Genomic DNA, 9,174 nt, shown 5'->3' with positions numbered 1-9,174 from the left:
GAGAGAGAGAGAAAGAGAGAGAGAGAGAGAGAGAGAGAGAGAGAGAAAGCAGTAGAAAGGGATATATAATAAGCGAGTATATTGTAAGCGATCTTGCCACCATGGTAAATTTCGAGAAATCTATAGGCGAACGAATCAATCAAGATTGAACATAACAATTTCTTCCACCAAACAATTTCAACTAAAACCAACTGTGTTTTGAGCAAACAAACAAAATATCCACAAACATAAAAATTACCCTTTCCCGTTTCAGGGCGGACCACGCCCCCTTAAATTACGCAAAGCCGATGAGACATGCAAGCCTAAGCGTTCAGTCAGACCCCCGAAATCCCACCGCATTTCCTACATAAATAAATAAACAAGCAGGTCCTTTTTTACAAAGCGTGCGGACCAATGCCAAGTCGCTGCCAGGGGCCCGTTGTCAGAAAGAAAATTAGTCTTAACATTATTCTTAACGTTAACATTTTCTCTAACATTAGTCTTAACGTTATCCTGTTCTCGTAGACCGATATGCATGAGAAACTCGTAGCTTTACAACATTTCTGTTAAACCTCCACGATCAAAAAAGGTAATGTTGAAAGCAAGATCAATACAACGTTTGTTTCTTCCAACGCCACCGTGGTTTCGCGCCACGTTGGTGGGCGAATCGACGAACGACCTTCGAAGATCTTCAAGGACATTGAAAAAAATACTTATAGTTACAGTGTAATTAGATTACTGTATGCCAAAGTTTGCTGCAACTTCTTTTTTAGTTTTTTTTAGAGTCACGATCGCACTTTCCCGATCTTTCCCGCGCCCCGACGGCTGTATGAACCCACTGATGCCGTGAATAGGTCATGACCTTGAACTATGGTATGACTCATCCGGGGCATGCGGCGGCGCACGCACGCACGCCGGCATACGTCACGATGACGCAATCTTCCCGGCGTAGCATTCGATTTCTAATTATTGCCGACAAACCGCGCACGCACGCACGCACGCACGCACGCACGCACGCACGCACACGCACACGCACGCACGCACGCACGCACGCACGCACGCACACTTTCTAAATTCTATACGCTTTCGAGCGTTTTCAGCACGCCCTCGATCTCTCGTTGTCAGTGGATCGCTGGGTTAATAGGCGTTGAAACCCTGTAACAGATGCAGCTAAACCCGTTGCCCGCTCAAAACGCGCAAGTAAAGCAGGGAATCGGGGCCGGAGTTCCGACAGACGCTAATGCGGGACACGTGCGTGCGCGTCTGCTGATTTCCTGTTAACCGCGATGAACAGATGACGTCACGTGTCCGCGGCGTCAACCGCGCAGAATCCCAGATGCTGGGGATGCGGGGATGCTGGGGATGCTGGGGATGCGGGGATGCTGGGGATGCGGGGATGCGGGGATGCGGGGATGCGGGGATGCGGGGATGCGGGGATTTTGTGATGCTGGGATGCGGGGATGCTGGGATGCTGGGATGCTGGGATACTGGGAACGAGATCACGGAAGCTGCTGCACGCATCTGGCGCGTAGCGGCAAAGAAGCCAGCCTTCGAGGAAGCTGCGTAGTTTGGGGAAAATAGATAGGAGGAAGATGCTGCCTAGAGTGAAGTGGCGGGGCGCAGCGAAATATGCGGAAGGCATCTTCATCAACATCATCATGCGGTTGAAGGATGCTTGCCAAAACATATACGCGCCATGTGTAAAAGCGATGGCCTTGATACGTTCGTGATAAAACGCAGATGCTATGTCATACAGGTGGTTTGAATGAGAGTGTGGAAGAGAGAGAGAGAGGAATGAGAGATAGAGGGGAGGGAGAAGAAGAGGGACAGGGATAGGAAGAGGGAGAAGGCGAAGGAGAGAGAGAACAAAAAAGAGAAAGAGTAGAGAAAGAGATTGAATGAGAGAAAAGGATGGGGGAGAGCGAGAAAAAAAAGATAGAAAGAAAGCGCGCGAGAGAGAGGGAGAGGGAAAAGAGAGAGAGAGAGAGAGAGAGAGGGGGGGGGACGAGGACCCCCACCACCGATACCATAAGATTCTGCGCGACACATGTGCCATGTTCATTAGCGTCATCGCAACATATAACTAGATATCATTCTAGTCAATTCGCGAATAGAGGTTGAGAATCAACAGAAAGATGCCATGAAGTAACATCAGGTTGGAAATCTTATATTGGCTCTGCGTATTTTAGAAGTGCTGGGACATAAAAAATGACATTACATGTATTATTTTTGTGTATAAGTGTAGAGATCAAATCAGAGCAGAACTAAAGCAAAACTAAAGCAAAACTAACGTTGCAACTAACTACATATACAAGCTAGAAAACTTCGGGTTGAAAATCTCATCTACTATTTGTGAATTCATGATCGTTCCGCCACGTAGAAACGTAAGCATCACAAATGGAGCAGATATTAGTATATTATATTATGTATATTTTAGTTATATTTATGTTATATGTTATGTTATATTATGTTATATTTTTTATATTATGTTATATTTTATGTGCACGCACGAAAAACAAAACAGTGACTCCAAGGAGAACTGCAAACGGCCCCTGATCTAGATTTCCTCAGTATATAGCGCACTCGGTTTTTCAATTGTGAGTTTAACCCACATAATGATGTGAGATAACTTCAGACTATCGGGACATCGCGAAAATCATGTGCTGCACATATGTTCGTTAAAACGCAGCAGCGGCAGTACTGTTCTTTACACTGATTTAATGCTTCGTTAGTAATAAAGTAATAAGTAATAAAATAATATGCACGAGTTTGCATGGATGGCATGGAATGAAATAATTCGTAGGAACACTAATAAAGGGTAAAATCGCTTCAAACAAATAGCACACATATTATACACATATTGGCACAATAGCACAATCTACACATATAGCGACAATAGCACATATTATACAATATAGCGCTCAATAGCACAACATATTATACAACATATAGCGCACAATAGACAACATATTATATACATATAGGCACAATAGCAAACATATGTTATCACATATAGCGCACAATAGCAGACATATTATACACATATAGCGCACAATAGCACGCATAGTTATTCACAATAGCGACACTAATAGCACACATATTATACACATATAGACCGCACAATAAGCACACACTATACACATTAGCGCACAATAGCACACAAATTATTACTGTTACATAAGTGTATGTTATAAAAAATGCTTTCGCTATAATCAGGACAAAGGGCATCTAGCAACGAGGTTGGAAAGACGTATTGATTTGTTTACTATTGTAAACTATATAATATAATCGATTTGATTGAATCAATCAGCGGATCTAATCGTTAGAGAATCTCTTTAACCCCATTCCAAGGCACAAACGACAAACGTGATCGAACACATACCGCTGCATTTTTCTGTCACGTATATATATATTATATAATATATATATATATATACTGCCTCAGATAATCCTGCGTAACTAACAATACACAGTGTGTTGTATGTTTAGGCATTTGACAATACACTGTGTATGTTAGCGAGCTTTCAACAATACACTGTGTATTGTTGAACACCTTCTAACAATACAGCTGTGTATTGTAGTAGGTACCTATGACTTTTAACAATACACTGTTTATTATTGACACACCTCTAACAATACACTCTCTCTTCTTTTCTTTCTTTTTTAATTAGTTTACTTTTTAATTGTAGAACTTGCAAATTGGACGTTTATTGAATGAATTATAAATATTTTATTGATTGATTGAATTTATGAAAATGAAATGAGATTTAAATACACAGTGTTGGTACCTACTACAATACACAGTGTATTGTTAGAAGCGTGTTCAACAATACACACTGTATTGTTGAAAGTGTATTGTGAGTTACCAGGATTATCTGATATATATCAAGACTGAATAAAAACAAGTTGTTTTTTATTCGTTCCTGATGTATATATAGACGAGTTTAACAATTATGCAATAGACTTACCGTTGCTTTTTTTGCTTGATTCTAACTTATAAGTGTTAACCGCACGAACTCAGCGTCGATACCGACGAATAGTTCCGTATCGATCTGCAAGGAACACCGTATCGGGGATATCGATCTGGATGTTTTCACTACACGATGTTTTTCACACGAGCATGTGGTTTTAAGTCACCTCGTAGTTCACTCGTAGGATGTGTAGAGTTGACTTCTCAAGGGTGCCCAGAGGTGATTCACTGGATAGCAGGATGTCTCATCCACTCTACAGAGAAAGAAAACTTCAAGGTTGCCTTGGCCGTCGTCGTAACTTGTGCTGACTCAAAAGAAAACAACAACAACAGAACGATGACGACTCACCAAGTTTGAATCGCAGTCCGAGCGAACACACACTTGAGGCCTGCGTGAAACGCAGAGTCAACACGAACGAGCACGCCGCACACTTCTTCTTCTTTTTTCTCTTCTGTCTTCTTCTTCTTCTTCTTCTTCTTCTTCTTTTTCTTCTTCTTGCTCCTTTTTGCTTATCTTTTGTACGAACCAGACGCGCACCGCCAACGTGACTCTTTCCGCTATGGGTATATCCGTGTATATGTCTGCGTAGTGTCTTACGGGTCAGGGCAGGACGCAACCGTTGTTTTCCCATGACACACTTCCTGGTACTGCTGCTGCTGCTGATGCTGATGCTACTGAGGATGCGCTCTCGCAACGGGCGGTACAGTACAGCCGGCGAGTGGTCCTGAAGCAGATGTTTTCCTCATCCATCCCGATTGCGCTGCCTGACTCGGGTTTAATTCGCTGCGGAATGCCACTGGTGGTTTTTACCGCGCACGCGCGGCGTGCGTGTGTCGGCGTTGTTCCAAACTAGCCTCCTACCCTTCCTCCTCCTCCTCCTCCTCCTCTTCCTTCCCGCATTAATTGACACCGCATTCTCCCACTACTTCCTCCTTCTCCTCCTCCTCCTCCTCCTCTTCCTCCTCCTCCTCTTCTCACAGTTAATTGACACCGCATCTCCACTACTTCCTCTCTCCTCCTCCTCCTCCTCCTCTCCTCTCTCTTCCTCCTCCTCTTCCCACATTAATGACACATCATTCCCCACTACCTCCTCCTCCTCCTCCTCCTCCTCCTCCTCTTCCTCCTCCTCCTTTCCACATTAATTGACACATCATTCTCCCACTACTCATCCCCTCGCCATCGCTACGATCGAGAAGGAAGCTAGCCGAGTGTCGGTGGCGTTTATGAGAAGGACAAGCGGAAGACAAGCGGAAAACCAACGTCGTCAAAGCGACCCGTACTCGTGCGCGCATCTGCGTTAGTTGGCGGCCATGCTTTCGTCGTACATGTGTGATCTCGCACGCACGCACGCACACACGCCACGCACGCACGCACGCACGCAGCACGCACGCACGCACGCACGACACAGGACGCACGCATGCACGTACGCACGCACGCACGCACGCACACAGGACGCACGCATGCACGCACGCACGCACGCATCACGCAAGCATGTACAGCACGTACGCACGCACGCCACACGGACGCACATGCGCGGCGCACGCACGCACGCACGCCACGCCACGCACGCACGCACGCAGCACGCACGCATGTACACAGCACGCACGTACACAGCACGCACGCACGTAGCACGCACGTAGCACGCACGTACGCACGCCACACACGCACGTACGTACGCACGCACGTCGGAACCAGCCTTCGCACCACGTGTGACAACAACGTGGGACGCGGCGATTAACGCGTGACAGACGGACCACTTCGCGGTCAACCCCTTGTAACAAACGTACTAGGGACGCGATGCTAGCCGTTTAGTAAGCAGGAGAAAGAGGGAGGGAGGAGTGGAGGGAGGATGGAGGAGGGAGGGAGGCAGGGAAGGAGGGAAACGATCTGTGCGTCTCCGTTTCCCTTCTCTTCCCTACGCAGTGGCGCCGCCGCGCGCGGTCGGCGCGTAAATGCTGCGATGTGGCATCATGCTGTGCGCGTCACCTTGGCCCGCGTGTATTTTTACCGATGGTGGGTGTGGTGTGTGTGTGTGTGTGTGTGGTGTGTGTGTGTGTGGTGTGGTGTTGTGTGTGTGTGTGTGTGTGTGTGTGTGTGTGTGTGTGTGTGTGTGTGTGGTGTGGTGTGTGTGTGTGTGTGTGTGTGGGTGTGTGTGTGCTGTGTGTGGTGGTGGTGTGGGTGTGTGGTGGTGTGTGTGTGTGTTGTGTGTGTGCTGTGTGTGTGTTGTGTGTGGTGTGTGTGTGTGTGTGTGGTGTGTGTGTGCGTGTGTGTGGTGTGTCCCGTGTTGTGTGTGTTGTGTGTGGTGTGTCCGTGTGTGTGTATGTATGTGTGTGTGTGGGTGTGTGTGTGTGTGTGTGTGTGGTGTGTGGTGCGTCGTATGGCCTGAACGCAAGCAACCGTGGTTACCCCTCCATGCGAAATGAGTCATAGCTACGACACTGATGAATACATCTGACCTTATCATCTAACGTTTTAAGGTTTTGAAGATTTCCCGCCTTATGATTACTGACGTGAGTCATTGGGATCAAAATTCTTCACATCTACCTATCCTAAATATGTTCTCACTACAAGTTTATAATTTTACCGAAAATGAACATGAATTTCGTCTATACATAAATTACTTCTAATGCGAGACACTAGCGCCGACCAACGGCAAGGAACTGCGCCGAATCGGGATGTTGAGAAGATTGCACTCCTTCTTATTGTGTAAGGGAAGTAGTGACACATGTTTATAGAAACCTATTCGTGGGTACGTCTTCTTCACGCCTAATACGCAATTCTAATAAAACGTTTTATCTTATGCGCATCTTATCAAAAATGTTTCTATTTATACAGATAACAGGCAAGTGCATAGGCACGTCTGACCATATAATCTATCGCACGTTTTAAGGTTTTAAGAATTTTCCGAATTATATTTACTGGGGTGAGTCGTCCAGGTTAACAATTTTCACATCGAACTTATTCTAAGTATATGCTCACTACTGGTCTATACTACTACTGGACGGGGAAGGGGAAGTCTAATCAATTTCTCACAAATAGTAGGGCTAAAGGAGGAACACGAGTAAGTTAAAATGTGTCTCATGAGTACAGAAAACCAGTTTGCAATTTTAACATTAATACAATTGTAATTATAATTACAATAAATCGCTATTTATGGGACATGTACTATATTATTACTATAATTATTAGTACTAGTATGTACTATATTATTAACGCTCCAAGCTAAGCTGGCGGGTTGAAATAACTTAAGCACCCGTGTGACATCCCAGGGCACACGAGAAAAAATTCTAGCGCAGGGTCGTACGAAAAATATTTTATTTTTTTCGAAACCTACTCATTTACCTATCACACAAAAACCGGCCTGGGACAGGACTGCAACAAAACCCGGTTTTCATGCATAGAACGTCAAACGCCTGAGTGTCACATGTAGTACATGTATACGAATAACCTTCAGTCGGTCGTTTAGACAACAACGTCGTCTGTCACGTCTCTGAGAATGCTTAGCCGCGACGTGATCCATGGGGGCGCGCACATCGTTAACATTCATAGCGCCGCCAGCGAAATTTTTTTTCCCACTTGAGTTCCGGACCCACCATAGATAGTGTTTTGTAATAAATGGTGCTTATATATATGGTTGGATTATAGTTAGTGTTAGGGTTCGGTTACGTGTTAGGGTTAGGGTTAGGGTTAGGGTTAGGGATAGGTGGTATTCATTTGATATTGTTGCTTTGAGGAAGTCGAGTGAATGGAGTGGGCTGATTGGCTGTGGTCCGGAACTGAAGTGGGGAAAAAAATTTTGCGCCCCGCCAGGGTGCGGTATTTTTTTGTTTTTTTTTGTAGGCCGTTCCTATACCAATCCTGATGAGCAGGTTTTTGTCGCGGAGGAGGGGGTCTTTCTTACTTCGCGCGTTTTCTATGGGTCGATTTCTTTTTCTTCTTCTTCTTCTTCTTTTCTTATTGCTCTGCTAACCGGAAACACGGGGTTTTTATGTTTTTATCTCTTTTACCTGTAATTTATGAATCAAATAAATGATATAAAATCTTCATTAATTCCCGCAATTACTACCATGACTATTCCTAATTTCACAATTGCATACAATGACATCTACTTATATTTTCTCACGCATAATAATGCACGCAGACTTAATTAATTGACACATTTCTGCTAGGTAAACCCATACTAGCGGAGAAAAATTGAGAGTGAACATGACACCTATACAACTATAAATACGTAACCGCGGTCACACCTACGGCGGTACAGTTATACAGTACACGTGTATATAGTTACTCGATCTTTCCTTTTATCTTAACGACAGTTGTGTAGCCGCCTTGCGAGGCACAGGTTAAGAGTGAACACCACCTTAGGACCATAAACACATAACTAACCGCCGTCACACCCACGAGGTGTACAGTTATACAGTACACGTTCATAATGAATCTTTTCTTTTATCTTAACGACAGTTGCGTAGCCACCTTGTAATGAATGAGTTGATAGTGAACGCTGCCTATACAGCAATAAACACGTAACCGCCGTCCCACGGCTGTACCTAAAGGTGGACATATTGCGCGTGTGTGGACATATTGCAAGGTATAACAAGTTTTGAAAAAACACCACCCAAGCGTCTATATAAAAGCATAACCACCGCCATCTAGTTCGGAAATAATAATTTATCATCGGATTTAAAAATAATTATGTAGATATCTTGCAAGATACAAGTTTTAAGCTGCGAACAAACACAACCACAACCACCTACGCGCCGGCCACACCCTATATCCGTAAAAGCGTAACCACCGCCATCTAGTTAGGTTATAATAATTTTTCATCGGATTTCAAAGACAATTGTGTAGATATCTTGCAAGGTACAACATTTAAGCGACAAACACCCCCCCCCCCCTAACGCCCATGCACAAACACGTGAGCACGGGACACACCCGCGGCTGCTATGGCAACCATGCATCAGTTCATCGCAGCCCCCTGGACTGTTATTTCCGTAATGCACTTTCTCCGTCGATGAGCGATGGTGTTGACCTTGGCGGTTGACGGCAGTGACGGCGGAGCGTGGTCACCGATGTTGTCGCCACTCCTGCCATCACCCCGGGTCAGCCATCGCTCTTCACATATCTGTCATCATCTCATGTGAGTCCTGTCGCCGCAGAGGAAGAGGGGGAGAGACACCCACAGAGAGAGGGGGTACAGAGAGAGAGGGAGAGAGGGAGAGAGGGA

The 9,174-nt window shown here is 45.2% G+C and overlaps 1 protein-coding gene across 1 annotated transcript in view; it reads right to left on the bottom strand.

The window, feature by feature from the left end:
* LOC106817162 overlaps window positions 1-3,971 on the bottom strand; it is a 20,338-nt gene extending 16,367 nt beyond the window's left edge. The window contains exon 1 of the mRNA XM_014821816.1: window positions 3,948-3,971. The gene's annotated coding sequence lies outside the window, so the exon portion shown is untranslated. The remainder of the gene's footprint in view (window positions 1-3,947) is intronic.
* Between the last annotated feature and the right edge of the window lie 5,203 nt (window positions 3,972-9,174).

The sequence above is a fragment of the Priapulus caudatus genome, unplaced genomic scaffold (assembly GCF_000485595.1).
Source record: "Priapulus caudatus unplaced genomic scaffold, Priapulus_caudatus-5.0.1 Scaffold1614, whole genome shotgun sequence".
Taxonomy (NCBI): Eukaryota; Metazoa; Priapulida; class Priapulimorpha; order Priapulimorphida; family Priapulidae; genus Priapulus; species Priapulus caudatus.
The sequence above is the reverse complement of the archived record's forward strand: the minus strand, read 5'-3'. Positions and strand labels throughout refer to the sequence as shown.